The sequence below is a fragment of the Pezoporus occidentalis genome, unplaced genomic scaffold (genome assembly GCF_034315485.1).
Source record: "Pezoporus occidentalis ecotype Australia unplaced genomic scaffold, CSIRO_AGI_Poc_V1 ctg4, whole genome shotgun sequence".
Classification (NCBI taxonomy): domain Eukaryota; kingdom Metazoa; phylum Chordata; class Aves; order Psittaciformes; family Psittacidae; genus Pezoporus; species Pezoporus occidentalis.
The window spans coordinates 2,173,051-2,189,592 of record NW_026915724.1 but is presented as its reverse complement, the minus strand read 5'-3'; positions in this window follow the sequence as shown (position 1 = coordinate 2,189,592).

The following is a 16,542-nucleotide window of genomic DNA, read 5'->3' as shown; positions in this document are numbered from 1 at the left end:
AGGAAGAGCAGACAACTAGCTCTTGGGCCAAAAAGAGAATTACTGGGAGACTGCTGAGACAAAGCAGCCTATACTGAGAGTGAAGAGGAAAACAAATCGAAAACAATTTGATACAAAAGGCATTGAAATATGTCTGTATTTTTATTTTTATTCCTCAAATAAACCTTTTGAATGCATTCAAGCAAACGTATTTTTATGTCTTGCATTCAAAATTGCTTATAATGAAGCAAAACTATTGACTTTGGGTATAGTAAGAGTTGGTCTACTTCACCAATGGATTTATACCTCTGTGAATGGAAAACCAAGCAATGAAAGATCAGAGCTACAGGAAAAATTAGGAGGCCACAGTGGTGTGTTGAGAGGAGGTTAAATGCTGCTGAACTGGGGCACCTTCATTCCATTGTATCTCATTTGTAATAAATAGGAGTCCCTTGCTGTCCAAACTTATAGCCATTTGGCTCACATCACATGAAGAATGCAGATGAAGGATGGAAAAGAAACATGTTATTTGACAAAGTCACATAAGCTGAACAAGCTATGAGAATAGCATTCTTTGTAAACAGATGTTGCCTTAAAAAGGATTTGGTTCATACCAGGAGGGATAATATTAGCCTCTAATATCTCAAAGCTTGTTCATGTAGTAAATGATGGTCATCATTCAACTTTTTTCTCAACCTTGCAAAAATGCAACAGAAAGAATATTTGCACAATCATTTGAGGACAGGCATGAGCTCACACTTCTTAATGACCAATAATTACGTGGCTGTGCTAAATGCATTCCTAAACCAACACTAGAATACCTGTCTGTTAGCTGGGGTTCAGTGACTGGTGAGAGGACAGGGAGAAAGAGCTCATATTTATTTGCAAAATACTTTGTAGACACTTTGTAGACAGCTACAGGTAGCTATTGCCAGAGTAAGAGTCATAAACCAAATTTTGGCATCCTTCCTCCAGGATGCCATCATTCTTCCATGAATATAATCTATGTTTAATAATTTTCCAGTCAGATCACACCATGCAAATGTGTCAAATATTGCCCATTGTCTTTTGGTGAAGTGATTGTGGTTAGCATTTACCAAAAATAAACACTCACATCGGGCTTTAATTTTTGCAGTTCCATAGGCAAAAATTCTGTAAGTAATTGGAATGAGAAGAGTTTGACCATGAAGAAGACATGCATGCACAATGCCAAGTCACACAATTTGTAGCTTTGAATATTGCTCTACAGGTGGTTGACAATTCTTTGTACATTTTCATCAAGTCTTTTTTTAAGTTACTTTGTTTGTGGCCTTGGTAGATACTGACAGTGGTTCCCCAGTTCCTCTGAGGATGCATATCCCAGCGGGATGGAGCTACAGAGGATGACTTTTGAAAAGACTGTGTATCATTTTTATAAGAGTAGACCTTTTTATAAGAAAATACAGTCCAGCCAAAGCATTCTTCTGGCTGAGTGTTTCAAACTGAAAAGCTTAAGGAAACAAGTCTCTTCTCTGCAAAGTATTTCTGATAAGCAGGCTGTATCCTCAGGAAATATGAATCAGTATGGTCCTACAGAAGACTGTAAGGTAATATACCAGCTGAGAACCCGGCCTGTAGTATCTAAGCATTGTTCATGGGGTATAGAAAAACTCTTGTAATGTATCTCTGCCGCTTATTAAACAATGCAGAAGCAGTAAACATTAAAGTACAGATACCATGAGATCATCACAGCCCTTGAGCACTGGGAGGCATGAATTTCAGCCAAAGGGCTCTGGTCCTTGAGTGATTACTGAAAGACAATGGAGCTCCCTCAATCTTTCTTTTACAGGAGCAGTATTTCCACTTTCATGGTGAAAAATAAATAATGGCTTTGTCAATTTATAGTGATTAATCCTTTATTTGGACTCAGCATTTCATACAGTGAGCCCAATATCCATTCAAGATACCATTCAAGAGTCTGATATCCATTCCAGTCCATCGGAGTGCTCCCTTTGTTCAGACATACAGTCCGTGTTTAGGAAAAGACATGATGCTTTTGACAGCTAGAGTTTTGTGGCAGGAACCACATGGATATACTCATCCACCACACTTTGGAGCTACCTGGCAAGTAGGGCTGAGAAATTTAGGCAGGTCCTCACTGGAACATCAGTAAAAGAACTCTATTGTGTGACTAAGCTCTTCTGCTTCTGTAAAAATCAGAGACAGACAGTATGAAATATTAACCCTCCCAAGCACTTTAAGGTTTGAGAATTTGTTTAGCTTGAGCCAAATCTAAAATCCAGTGTGGCTATGTTGCTGCAGTGACTTGATTTTTTTATTAAACTGATCTTCATCCAAGACACTCCCTGGAAATCTGACTTCCAGAGAAGCACATTCATGATAAAACACCTGCTTGCTGTTAATTTAGTAAGGAGCTTTGGATCACAGCCTGGTACAATTCTTTCTGGTTCTCCTTACAGACTCCAGTAAATAATACAGTTTAAAGTATGTTTTCAAATGCCTTTCATCTCACCACTTTAACCACAGTTCTGGTGCAAAAACTGTCTTCCGTTCTGAGATTTCTGTCAGGTAGGACATAAGCCAGACACAAGGCCTTGAAGTCTTTAACTGACTAACCCATGGTAGAATGTAGAGCTCTCGGGAAAATTTTTCTACAACATAGTAGCAAAACTTAAGTGATCCTTTCTTCATTTTCTTTTGACAAATAATATATTCCTGACATCTTTTCAATGACTGATATTGCTAGCATGCACAGGTATTACTTAGACAAGAAGTCTAAGTACTAGTTTGAATTCAGTGTCAACTCATAATTGTCTTCTGCTCAGGAATGAACCTTCCTCACATCCATGACAGAAACACAGTCTCACTATTTGTGAGACTAACTGCTCCATGGTAGCATCATATGCAATCTGGTTACCTGCTCTTCCTCTCCTGTCATTTGTTCGGGTCACATTTCATAGAACATTGCTTATTTGCAATTTGTATCATGCAATTATGCCAAAATTGACCTATCATCAGACATGTTTCATATTCTCATTTGTAAGCATTCGTATCATTCCAATTTTCAGAATCAGGTTCAATATCATTTAAAGCTGTTCTTGCTTCAAAGTGCTTACTTACTCTTTTCCCTGCTACAATAAAACATGTTTAATAGATGTATTTAGAGACAACTCAAATGTTGATCAGTAAATATTTTCTGATTTCTTCTTAGCATTTAGAATGAATTAATTCTTTCCAGGAAATAGTGCAAAGTGAAGCTGTACATCCAGGATTCTTGAAGTTTCTACCCAGGGCTGAACCTATTCAAAGATGTAAGTCAACAGAAACTTCATAGAGTCTAGAGCTAAAGAGATTACTTTGAGTGGAATAATTTATTCCAAAAATTTAATCTCTCTTTCCTAAATGTGAAGTCTGCATAACCAGCTGTCTTATTTTCTTATTCTTATAATTACAAATTATATCTGTAATTTGCTATAGAAATTATGACATTTGAATTGTGTCCTTTAGATGCCAGTAATCAAATAAACGCCCAAGTACTGCTCAGACTTCTCAACTTGCGAGTTTTAAGACTAATGCAATGTCCATGGAAAGTGGGTTTAATTCTTGGGAGAATATATATAATTGAAATGCTGCTGGTACAGGAACAGGCCAGGCAGTCCTGTCAAAGCTTCTGACTGCCCTGTGGTCCTTCCAAAGGAGGCAGGCAAATTTATATCTGAACAAACCAGACAAGGAAAGATGGAAAACAAAAGTCATTCTTATCTGGGTGAACTTTCCTAAAAGATGGAGTTGGTTACTGCATGAACATTGGTCCTCCAAATTACTGGGGGGTGGGAGAGTGGGAATCCTGGTTAAATGTAATGCGGCATTTCTTCTTTTTAAAACAACTATTAAGGAAAACTGTTCCCAAAAGAAAATAGTTTGTGTTCACTTTTACTACATGACACTGAATATTCAAACTGTTGGAATAAAATGCGCATTATAGGAGGTGTTCATACTAGCCAGGCATGGGACCTTACCAGTGTGCCAAAAAGAAGAGGCAAATCTTTGAGTTCCAGCAGAGCCAGGAAGAGGTACAGACCTTCTGGGGATCCATCCTGTGTAATGATCTGGCTTAACCAGCCTGAATCTCTGCAGGTTCTGCTTTTCTCCATTGGGTAAGGTAACAGTGTAATGAAATTAGCTGCTAAAGGTTGGTAGGTATATGCTCCCTAGGCTCCTTTGCTCATTCCAGAGTGATAGTCTTTCTTCTGAACTGGACCTTAGTCCATAAAAGCCTGTATTATAATAATGCAAGATTTCCATAGGTAGCCTAATCCTCCCTGCAGTTTGTGTCTGTTCCATTCCAGAAATATCCGTTTTGGTGGGGTAGACAAATGTGATGGTAGGCAGGTTTGCCAGGCTGCACCTCTAGTTTCTGCATCCTGTGAAGCAGAAACATATGATTACTACTAATGCTGCTGCCGTTGCATTAGCTATAATTATGCCAGAATCCACTACAACAGGCCAAATCTTAGAAAAATGGTATAAAATAATGACCATAATCTGTACAGGGATATGTCTTCCTTACATACATACAGGGTTGTGCACTGTAGCAGGACCTTAAAAATTCCAGAAAGTGTGAGTTAAAATGATGTTCAACAAGTTTATACAGTTTAATTTGATCACAGGCTGTGAGTGGATTCCAGTTACATCCCTCTCCTGTGATAATAAGCATTCATAATACTGTACTTCAGAGTCCCTGTGCACAAGGAAAACATTCCTAAACCAAGGGTGCATAATGAACTGCAGTCCCAGTTTGTCACACAGGTAAAAAGTCCAAATGTAAAACACATGAGGAAAATAATAAGGTATTTAAGACTTGTTCTGAAGAGACAGGCAATATCAGTGATATTTTAATGGTGTTCTGTTTTACTGGGAAGGCTTTTAAGGTGCATACCATTGGATTACCTTCTTCTGTGACAGAACAGCACATGCTCAGCTTTACTGTATCATCTTTGGCTCAGCTATGGGTCCAAATAGCACCTAAAAAACAAATGCTTAGATGAGAGGTTAGGCTCACACCTAAAGATTGAAAATTCACTCCAAACTTTTGAGCCTGGGCCAAGCACAAACTAGAAAAAATAAATTTGTCAGATTTTTTCCAGATCCAGCCCAAGGAAATGGAAACTGCGCAAGACCTGAACAGCCAGCAGGGTTTACACCATTTGGATGCAGAAAGTTAATCCATCAATTAATCCTTGATTCAGCATGGATTTGAACTTTGAAAGATAACCAAACACAACTGGATTGTACATTCGTTTCCCTGCTTTCCACATTGCAACATCCAATGAACTCCATTTTAATCGGCAAAAATCTAAACCAGCTGCTCTTCTGAAAACAAAAGTTTAGCCACCAATCTGCCTGGGCTGATGTGAAAGTCCACAGAACCACACTGGTTTCTCTCAGTCGGAGCTCACTTCCTTCTCTACGAAAATTACGATGAAGGCTCACAAAGCGGTGGCTGAGCCCCGGCCCAGGCTGGAAGGGGCTGGCTGCAGTCTCCATCTGACGGTGATTTATTTCTTTGCACCATCTGGTGGTTTTTCAGACTAAGTGCAATAGCAGTTCCCAAAATCGCCTCCCTGAGCGTTGCAGCGGTGGTCAGAGCTGCTCACAGCCTACCTTTGCAAATGATCTTGGGATAATTCACGAGATAGCACCTGTCACCAGAGTAGTTAATAATCTAGAATGACACAAATCCCCCTGGTATGGCAGAAATCCTGCTTTTTGCTTCAGGTTGCTACTCCATTATCCTGATCACAGGCCTCTTCACAAAAGCATGTGGAGAGTACAAAATGAAATCTGACAAAACTGTATTTATAAGAGGAAAAAGAGTTCAGTCAAGGCTTAACAAGTGCTTTAATCAGGATATTCTATAAAGCCTGCCAGAGGTATGTGCCAACTAATAGCAACTTTTGACCCTGATTTTTGGCTTCATTGATTCTTGGCACTCAAACAACGTGCTGGCTCAGCACTCCAACAAAACTGACCAATTGGATCAGATTGTATTTAAGCGGTTTTGGAGGAGGATAGCCATCACCATTAGATGATTAAAATATCTTAGACTCAGAAGTGGTGCAACAAATGCATGTCAAACTATTCAACTATAGAACATAGGTCATAGGATAGCTTAAGGAATTGAGGAAATAGAACCAGAAAGACATATATTTCCCTATGGGACTGTGTGACATTATAGAATTAGTGATGTCTTCACTCCCTACTTATGAATCCTGGAGCTGGTGACTGCAGTGAAACTGTTTAAGGTCTCAGCTGTTGAAAACAGCAAATCCAAGTGGACCTGACTAGACAAGTCCTGCAAACCCTGCCAGAGGCTGAACACTGCTCAGTTAAAACCCGGACTAATTCCATCAAAACCAGTGAAGAAATTAGGAGCTAACAGAGTTCCTTCAACCCTGAGTCATGTCCTTCTTGTACTTTATGTTACATTGAAAAGGCAAGATAGCATGTCTCAATGATGCTTTGGAAAACTTTTTTTATGACATGGGTCCTTTCTGCACAGCTTGGTCCCTGGAGGTGTTAAAATGGGCCATAATGGTAGTGGAACCTGTCCTTAGAGAATATTCCCTGCGCAAAGGGCACAGCTCTCAGAATAGTGGCCTTTGGCTAGTGTCCCTAATACAAGAGCTGCCTCAAAGAGGCGGACCAGTGAGCCTAACAAAGCTGTTAGACTGCTCTGGCTGTGATAGGAATAAACAATACCCCCCAGACAGCCCAAAGCTTCAAGAAAGTTTGGTACAGGCTGAAAGTCCTCCGATTCTCTTTGTCCTCTGCTTTCTGCTCCACACCCACACCTTGCTCTGTTCCCTCCCAACCAACTACATATTTGACTAGAGGCAAAACAATATTTAAACTTTCCAGCATGAAAGGAAAATATCCATCTCCCAGTTTAGCTGGGTCATATCCTTCCTGTATTAACTGCCAAGCCTATTCCCCACCTGGACATCTGTGAGAAGGACCTCACACCATCAGGTTGCTTTCTCATATGAGAGATTTTCCGGCCAGACGCGCCCTTTTTGAACTATGTGGGATAAAGTAAAGGTTCTTTGGAAAATATTTCCTTTTTCCCTGCTTCTGACTTGGATAGTTGTAATTTCGTTGACTTGCCAGCCACTGAGCCTACAGATATAGCCTGCTGGAAGGAACAACTGAGCTGTTAAGACAAAGAAGACATGGACCGGAAAACAGGTTTATTTTTAAGTAAAGACTTCAGTGATAAGAGATGTTTCTATCTGATCTATCAGGTATATCTCTGGTCAGTACTGATATTCTTGCCACAGAAAAACACTCATAAACTCACTTTCATGAAGAATGCAGAATACCCCATTATTCCTAAAATAGTAGGGAGTTTTTCTGGTTTTCTGAACCTTATATAAACCTGTACCTTTTTAGCCTTATTTTTTAAGTTGATCCAGCACACAGATGCAGGGCATTATATATCATGAATCCATCTTTAAAACACCTTTGCTCACATTTATATTTGTGAGCAGTCAGCTTTAAAAACAGATTCATTTATCAAGCTTGCATCTACATCTGAATTCAGGATAACAGTTTGGCTCTGATAAGACCACAATTCCTGCTATAACAGTCCTGCTTGCACTGAGAAGGGCTTTCTTTGATCTGTTATAAACTGATCAAGGCTTAATAGTCATCTGAGAAAGTCTTGGTTCATAACTCATTTTTACAACTATCTGATTTCTTTTCATTTGTTTGGGGTTTATCTTAGGTATGAGGCCCCTGAAACAATTTTAAACTTCTCCACAAAACTATGAATGTAAAATCTTCCATGAAGCAATCCAGTTTCTTTGTCATCTTGATTAATCAGATTGTGATTACCCAGCAAGGCCATCCCAAGGCCAGAGCAATTAAGAAACTGCATTATTTTGTGGTTCCTGTTTTGTATTTATTTTTATATACTCTGGGTAACTACCTAGTTATTTCAGTTTAATCTCTGCAATTCTGTAATACCCTTCCCTCCACCTCCAAGAAGGAATTCTTCACAAACTTTTTGTCCCTATGCACTAATCCGTTTTCGTGACCTGAACAGCATTTATCCCCTGCTCATAAATGAAATCTGTATTTCATCACATTCATCACTCTGTTCCGTGCTACAGCCAAATAGCTGCACTCCTGCAGCTTCAAATGATGGCACAGAAGAGAATTGTTAGATATGCACATTCCAGCTATTCCACATCTGCCAGGTCTGTTGTGGGCAAAAATGAAGAAACCAGAGCCAAAAAAACAACCCTGCTTTGTGTGTATGTTTTATTTTAAACCACTCTGAAGCCAAGAATGTGAAGATCAACCAAATGTTGACATGCTAGTAATATTTTGTTTTACACAGATCTATAAATATACTTATCACTGTTTAAACTAAGACTGAATATACTGCAGTCATAAGAAACACACATGTTCTAGAGGACAGATAGAAATAATTATAAGAAACAAAGACTGGAAACACTTTCTTTTCTGGGTGGGGTTAGACTTCCTATAAAACTTGATCTGCGATAATCTTCCATTCCTTGTGCAGGTGATCTTAATGGGAATTTTCTCTCAGATTAGGCCCACACGCAAATACATTTTTTGTGCCTTTGGTCTGCAACTCTTCTGCAAACTTGTTTCATACTGGAGCTGCTCCTAAGCCATCTATAGCTATGAATGGCAAAACTATTGACAATAAATCCAAATTCACAGCACAGGAGCAGCTCCACTGAAAAAAATGCAGGCTTCCATGAATTGAAAAAAAAAGAAGTGTTCAAAAGAAACACAGAATTGCCTCAGCTAGGGATCAGCCGTGATTAACCTAGTCTGCCCTGCTGTCTCTGACAAAGACCAGCATCAGACACAGGGCTAGGAAATTAGTATAGAAGGGTATAGCAGGATCGGGAGGAAAAGGATCAAAAAAGGTGGTAAGCTTCCTATTGTATAGACAGAATGTACATCCTGACTTTCTGAACTTTCATTATGCTGAAGCTCAAGGAGAATGACGAGCAGAGTTTGCTGTCTTTGGTGAAGACAAAGGGAGAAAAAAGAAAAATGGTCATGATAATGGGTTATACGTAAGGAGGGGAGAGACCTCTGGTTCCTCTGTCTTAGGATGGACAGGGTATGCAGGAGTGCAGGTCAGTTCCTGTAATGGGAACTGTAGGATCTCTGGCTAAGTTGCACTGGATCTACCCCTACCCAGGAAAGGAAATGCGTTTACCTGTGTGCTTCTGAGGAAGGCAATAGAGCAGGTCGCTGGCAGAGTGACAAGTGAGAGCAGCCACATTGGTAAAGTGAAAAGGTGATAGATGGAGATGAGATTTAGAGTAAGAGGAAGAATTAAAGGTGGAAGGTAAACTGCTGAAAATGGCCATAAACACCGAAATCCACTATGGAGCTCAGACTTCAAAAGTCCTCATTTAATCAGGAAACTAGCAGGAAGGACCTCTTGGAAGGAAATTATGAAGAGGGAAAGAATGTTGCTAAAATAAACTACAGAACAAATTGTCCCAAAGTGGAGAAGAAGCTTACCTGCCTTTACTACTAAAATCACAGTCATGATAACATATGTGTTTGTTTTAGAGAATACAAGCAAATAAACCCACAAAGAATCTATCAAAATTGGCAAATTAAGAACATACCAACTTACAGATCTGTGAAACAGGCCAAGCGGAAATTAAATTTCGAAACAAAACAGAACAAAACAAAAAATTTTAACAACTAGGACTGGATAAAAGGTTTCTTTCGACAAACTAAGGGTTAAAATATCTGACTCCTTAGGGATTAGGTAGAATTTGCGACATGAACAGCAAAAGATTAAGCCATCTGTATTGTAATATCAGTACAATACATAGCTGTTAATAGTTAGTTGAAAATAACTGGTTGATTGATTAAAATGGAGATTCAAGTTTGTTAAATCCTTCTTTGGCAGAGAGCTGCCGTTATGCCAGCAAGTATCACCCGATATCTGTCAAATTTTAGAGGACTGCCTGTCTCTGTATCACTGACTGGGGAGCATCTCAGAAAAAGCAAGCACACTTTCCTGAGTCAGTGCCTGAGTTAGCAGGGCATTTCTAGATTGAAAAGATCTATATTCGGAATGGTTCCTCTCACCAAGTATTGCATGTCCTCCTGGGTGCAAGAACACCTTTGTGAGTCATTCTGGTGTGGCATTAGTAGCTCCTGGGTCTGAAATCAGACCCGTGTTCACATGCAGCAGGAAGTGCATTTCAAAGCCCATGCCCTTCTTCATTCATGCAGCACAACTGGCTTGGCGTATTCACACTGCTCACAAGCACAACAAAAAAGCAGCTTGAGACAGAGAACCAAAAAGCTCCTCTTTCCTTGCTCTTCAGAAGAGGCAGTGGACCAGGAAGTGTCTCATTCTGTCTCACTCATGACTTGTGTGCTGGCAGTTGGACCACACTGATTTTGTATATGGTATATAAATTGAGCAAACATAAAAGTAGGTATTGCTGAAGTGCGATTTCACCCTTAAAATGCAGCTGAATTCACTGCATGAGTCCAGCCAAGTACGAAAAATGTGAGGGAGCTGCAACTGTACCACATAGTTTGTGCAATGAATAAACTTAGAGTTAAATGGACCTCACAACACAAATGTAGGAGGCTACGCCCAGCTAACATGAGAAAGTCTCACAGTATAAGTAAGATTCAGAGATAACCCCTGCAGGAACTGCAACAAAAGGGATACCTAAAGAAATCTCAATCTTGTGCAAAAACTATCGTCACCACCACTTAGTGGCAATAACAGAGGGGTACTGAGTTCAGCAGATTGCAGATAGCCATGGGTGCACCAGTCACCAACCTATGTGCTTATTTTCTGCACATTTAAACTGCTGAGTCCTTGGAAATTTGGCATCTTTGTATGGTTCTATTTACTCACTTGGCCCTAAGAAGGAGTTGATTAGGAGGGAATGAGTAACTTAAATTTTTTTTGCCTTGCTTTCTTTCCCAATAAAGGAACAGAATAATCTTTTTTTATTATTGTTGTTATTTTCTGCCAGCATGTTGAAAGATGGGCACATTATCAGACTGCCAAATTTTCCAAAGAATTCTAGAAGGTTGATCTGAACCAAATGTAAATACTAGAAATGAAACTCTCATCTTTTTCAGTTCAGTGTGGTTGCAGAAATCATTTAAGTCAAGTAGGGCTTGGACTGAGATCTGTAGGGTTGTTTTTTTTTTCTGTGTTTGTCAGAAATCACTAAGTAACTTCAGAAATGTTCTTTTGTACCTTAGTAAACAAAAACAAAAACTAGGACCAAGTTTTTCTCTATGTCATTCCACAGGGAAACATTTTACCTTCCTCAGAGGTTTGCCCTTCCCATGAAAGATAAAGATACATTAGAGTTTAAAAACTGCTGTTAGGTTGACAGACTGGCATGTTGAAACTGGCGAAGTTATTACTGATACTTTATGCTCGCTGAAGCATGACTGCTACACTTATTTGGTTCTCAGCTAGATGTTCATGTGCATAATTCCACTGTAATCTTCCAAGGAGAAGTCCAAATACATCAGGATTTATACTCCTTCTGAATCCTGAACTGTGATATGCACACACTGTGGAACACCTGAAGTTTATTAAGTGGCAGTCATGGGCATCTTATCTTTTTCACATAACAGCATCTACCTGCCGTTTATAAAAATCTATGTAGATCTAAACAAACTAAGCCTGGGAATATATCATCATGACAGAGAGCCAGAAAGGAGTTGAGTTAACAAAAAAGTGCAAACTAAGTCTCAATTTGTAATTAATAATTAATGTACATAAGACTGCAAGCCCTTTACTCCCACTGGCAGGCTGCTACATATCAAAGCATTTTCAGTGCAGTCACTGAAAGGTGTGTAACTGATGACAAACTTGAAAATGAGTCTGCAAGTCTTCAATACTTTGTGTACATAGCCAAGTCTTAAGTCAAATCTTGCTGTCATTTATTCAAGACAAACTAGATCCATTATATAGCTGCTACTTTGAACACTTTGTTGTTGTTGTTCTTTTGTTCTTTGTTGGGGGAGGGGAGTTTGTCTCTTGGGTTTGGGTTTGGGTTGGTTTGTTGCATTGGTTGGGGGTTTTTTATATCCAGGTAGATTTTTAGGAAGAAGTTACAATTTATTTTTTTTTCCTCAGGTTTGGAGTCGCTCAGGCGTGACAATGTCATATGTGCTTAACAATTGGGTAGCACATGTCAATAAGTCAGGCCAGAGTGGTACTGGCTGGGCACACTGCCGAATTTGCTGTGGAAATAAATGCACTTCAACTCCCTTTGATGTCTCAAACCACCTGTGCACAAAAATTGTGCCAGAAATCTGACCTAATGTGTTACATGTCCTGATGCTGAATAATGCTCGCTACATCCTTGGTTATCATAAGGGTTTGAATTTCTTCTACACTCAGCTTGCTTTACTTCATCTGTCTGGCCCTTCACTTGATAATTCACATTAACTGAACTACTGAAAGCTATATTCTTAGTGTGACATTAGTGTTAGAACCTTGGTGACACAGAAGGCTTCAATGTTCATTAGAAATTTCAGACTTCTCAAGCATCTAGAAATGTGTCTTAATTCTGCCAAGTACTGAACAGTCATCTTTTGTAGAGAGCTGCTCAACACATTTCTAGAAGTTGAAAAAAGGCATGTTACCTCCTCTCTTTAGTCATCGAGAGAGATAGCAACTTGCCAGTGTCTTATTCTTCATACGCATGAAGGTTTAACTCTGGTTTCTTGCAGTTTTGGTAACAAAGACATCTTTACTTACGAAGATGTTCTTCTCCTCCCACATGTTATTGCTGCTGTTTCTTATAGATACAAATCATCAGACTTAATTTTAAAATCTATTGAGCAACTAAGGCTCATGCTGACTTCATGGGAAACTCTGTGTTCTCGGTACATCAGGTCCCCACTCATTAGCCTTCATTCTTTCGGTAACACAGACCTGTGTTTTCTTTCCATGAGATGTCTATGCCCTTTAATGTCTGATACTGAAAACTGTTCTTTCCTGCAGCTGAATACTAATAACATACAGCTTTTGAAGGCATTATTTCAGCCGTTAGCTACTAATTATTACATATTCACCTGAAAGGTAGATGATGGATATCATTATCCTCAGTTTTAATAAAAGAAAACTTGTGACCTGTGGGAAAATGGGAAAAGGTTCCTCTTTCCCTTTGTAAATCTTTCCTTGAAATCTCATTCTTCATACTGATGACTATACAAGGTTCCTCTTAAAACTGGAACTAGCTCTTTCTAACTGAAATTAGTTACTAGTTTAAGAAGCAGTAGGGAGAAGATTACAGTGATGTTGGTGGCAAGACTCCTGGAACTGGCTACAGAAACTAGTAATTAGTGAAAATTAATCTCAACAATTACAGTGGAAGAACTAAATCTAAGAAACTTTCAGGTTTAAGATGCATTGCAAACTGTAAACTGACATTAAAATATACTAAACCTGTTATTTCCTTGCCTTTAAACACATTTTCTAAGCCATTTTTAGAGTACCTTTGTAAAGAAATTATTTTCTTGCCGTTTTTGTGCCTAGTGCTTTTTCCAACCTTCTTGAAAAGCCTGACTGACAAAACCATAGGGGTCCACCCACATTTGCTTGAGCATAAAATGTAACTGATACTCCTTATATAGCACTGTTTGTACAGTGGGACAGCAATTGGTGAGAAGAATGACATAAAGGCAGCTGAATGCATTTCATCTTTATGGATAAAAACCCTCTTAGAATAATTTTTAAAATGAGAATAAAAATGCCTGTATTTCAGACTTTTATACAACACCTATTTTTGTCATGTGTTCAGCATTTATCTTACACACTGGTATTCTAGATAGTTGTCCTGTTTGACTGCATAGGCCTCACAGGGATAGCCTTGAATGGCTGAATCTGAATATCTGGGCAGTATCTCCAACAATTTTGCTTCTCTGTTTCATGAGAGAGAATCCAGTTTTATTAGATTTTTTTCCCTATTTAATGTGCTGGGTATGTGCATGGTTTGATGTACAGCATAATATTTGCTTGGTTTTATTTCCCCTCTGTGACATATAACATCTAATAAGGAAATCTTTTTCTTTTGTTGCTATAACAGAAAGATTCTTGAAACATTTAATGATAGAAAATAATTAAGAAAAAACCAAAACAACTGAGTGGCATCTCACGTCTATTTTTTGGCAAGTTTGTTCACATATGTCTTTACAAAACCAAACGTCTGAAATGCTCTAAGCTAAGAGTTCCACAGTGAAACCAAGCCAACCTCATAAAGTTCAGTAACTCCAGAGTCTAAATTTTTATGTTAAATATATTATTGTTCAAAAGGAACTTGTAAGGATCATTTACTGGGAAGGCATGCCTTCCTAATAATTTCCAAACAAAGCATTACCTGCTTGCCACAATGAGGCAACACATAGGGATTGAGTTTTACAGGCTGTAATATCGACTCTGCAGTTGTTCAGTGCTCCAGAACCCCATTTATAAACTTTGCAAGAGATTTGCTTGCCCAGCTCCATCTGAAGTTTGGATGTTTTTTCCAAGTGCCATTGTTACAGAAATTTCTAGCAACATTTATAGCATTTATTGGTTTTATCTTTCAGGAGGTGCAGTATCAGCCTGTGGTATCAAATGAATAAAACAGAGAATTACAAGATGATGTTTCTGTAAAAATGTCATAAGGAATGGTACTGCTTCAGTAGGATTTCCTGGTTATGTGGCATTTTAACTCAGATGATTAATTTTGGTTCACAACCACATCTGATAACTAAGTAGGGGAGGAGAGGAAAGCCTAAAGCTTACCATGGATTTAATGCTTTTATCTCTTTCCCTATATATACAATCTTTGCTTTCCATTTTCCTGCATCTTGATCTCATTTCCCATCTTACCCAGTACCTGAATAAACTCTCCTGTATTATCTGTTCCACCACAACCATGTTTTATTGAGCCTAACCTCACAGCACTCTACATCCATCCTTTTGCACTGTCCCCAGAATGCACTCAAAACCCAGTGGAACCCCTTTGGGACTGAAAATGTCAAAAGAGCAAACGTGCAAAGGAATGTAGTAGGGGTGCAGAGAAAAGCTGCAGCAAGGGGAAGTCCTTCTATCACAGCAGGGTCTTTCTCCTCTATCTTTGCTTTCTGGTACTTTTGTTTCCTGCAGGACACTCCCTGAGCATTCCAGTTAAAGAAAAAAGTAGCAATAAAGCATGTGGGATCTTATCACAGCCACATTATGCTGATGTTACCTTTACATGGCGAAAAAGCGTTTGCCCTGTTTATCTGTAGGTACCAAATTTATGCTCCCTCCTTGGAGCTCAGTGGCTTCCATGAGTGAGACAACTTAATTAGATACTTAAAGTTCGATGTTGTAAGCAGCACCAAGGCAGTCATATAACTTCCACTTGTTCCCACACTCATACTTCTGCAATGACTTTTCCTCTTTAAGGAGATTGCTAAAGCAGTTGCTAAGTTCTTGAATAACTCATCCTTGATGAATGTGCTATCAATAGAATTAACAGCTTCTCATGCAAAAGCAAAATTTTTGTGGCAGAAACCTTCTCAGCAGGAGTCCACCTTGATTCAGTAAAGTCTATCTGCTTGGGGTAGCGCAAGAGCATATTAGAGAGCCAAGGGGGTTTTTAATGTCTCAATTTTAAAGAAACAAGATGAGCCAACAATACTGTTAAAAGCAGTTTTTAACCAATTTCATGGTGTTGATAGAAGCAACAGATTCGTTAATACACTATATAGGTACGCGTTTGTTGTTTTCTTTCAATCCTAACTACAAATGGAGTCAGGTAGGAGGATTTTTTACGCGGTCAAGATCTTGCAGCAAACAGCTTCTGAAGCAAGGACTCAAGAAGGAGACAAGCAGAACTTGGTACCTCTTCCAAAAGACCTTGGAAATCATAAATGCCAGGGAAAACTAATACCCTTCTTAATGTAAAAAATAATTCTTATGGGTCAGAGGCATAACAGTGATATCATATAAAGATGTTTTTAATATGAAAACAAGGAATTTACAGTCTTTTGTTGAAATATAATGTGAGGAACTGATGTAATTATATGTTATAATCAGAACCTGCTTTCTATTATTTCTCTCATACTTTTCTTCAAGTCCCAAGTGCAAGAATGCTACCGCTATAACATGCATAAGCTAAAAACTTAGACAAGAACAAGTAACCTTACACAAACCTCATGTGTTTCAATAGGCTGTGAATTAAGAAATGGCAATTGGAATTTCAGATTTTGGTCTGAAATTACTTTGTGACAATGGACACATTATTTCATCTATAAGATGCTACCAATCTCTTTGATAGATAAAAATGGAGAAAATGATGAAAAAAGTCTGTTAAAATTGTATAAACTGTCCTTTAATAATATTTACCAGATCAAAACTACTTATCAGCCCTCACAACATTCAACCTTCACTTAGACACCATTACTCCAGACTTAGTTTCATCCTAGAATCCCACAACAGTTCTTGATATTGGCTTGCAGCTTCTGTAA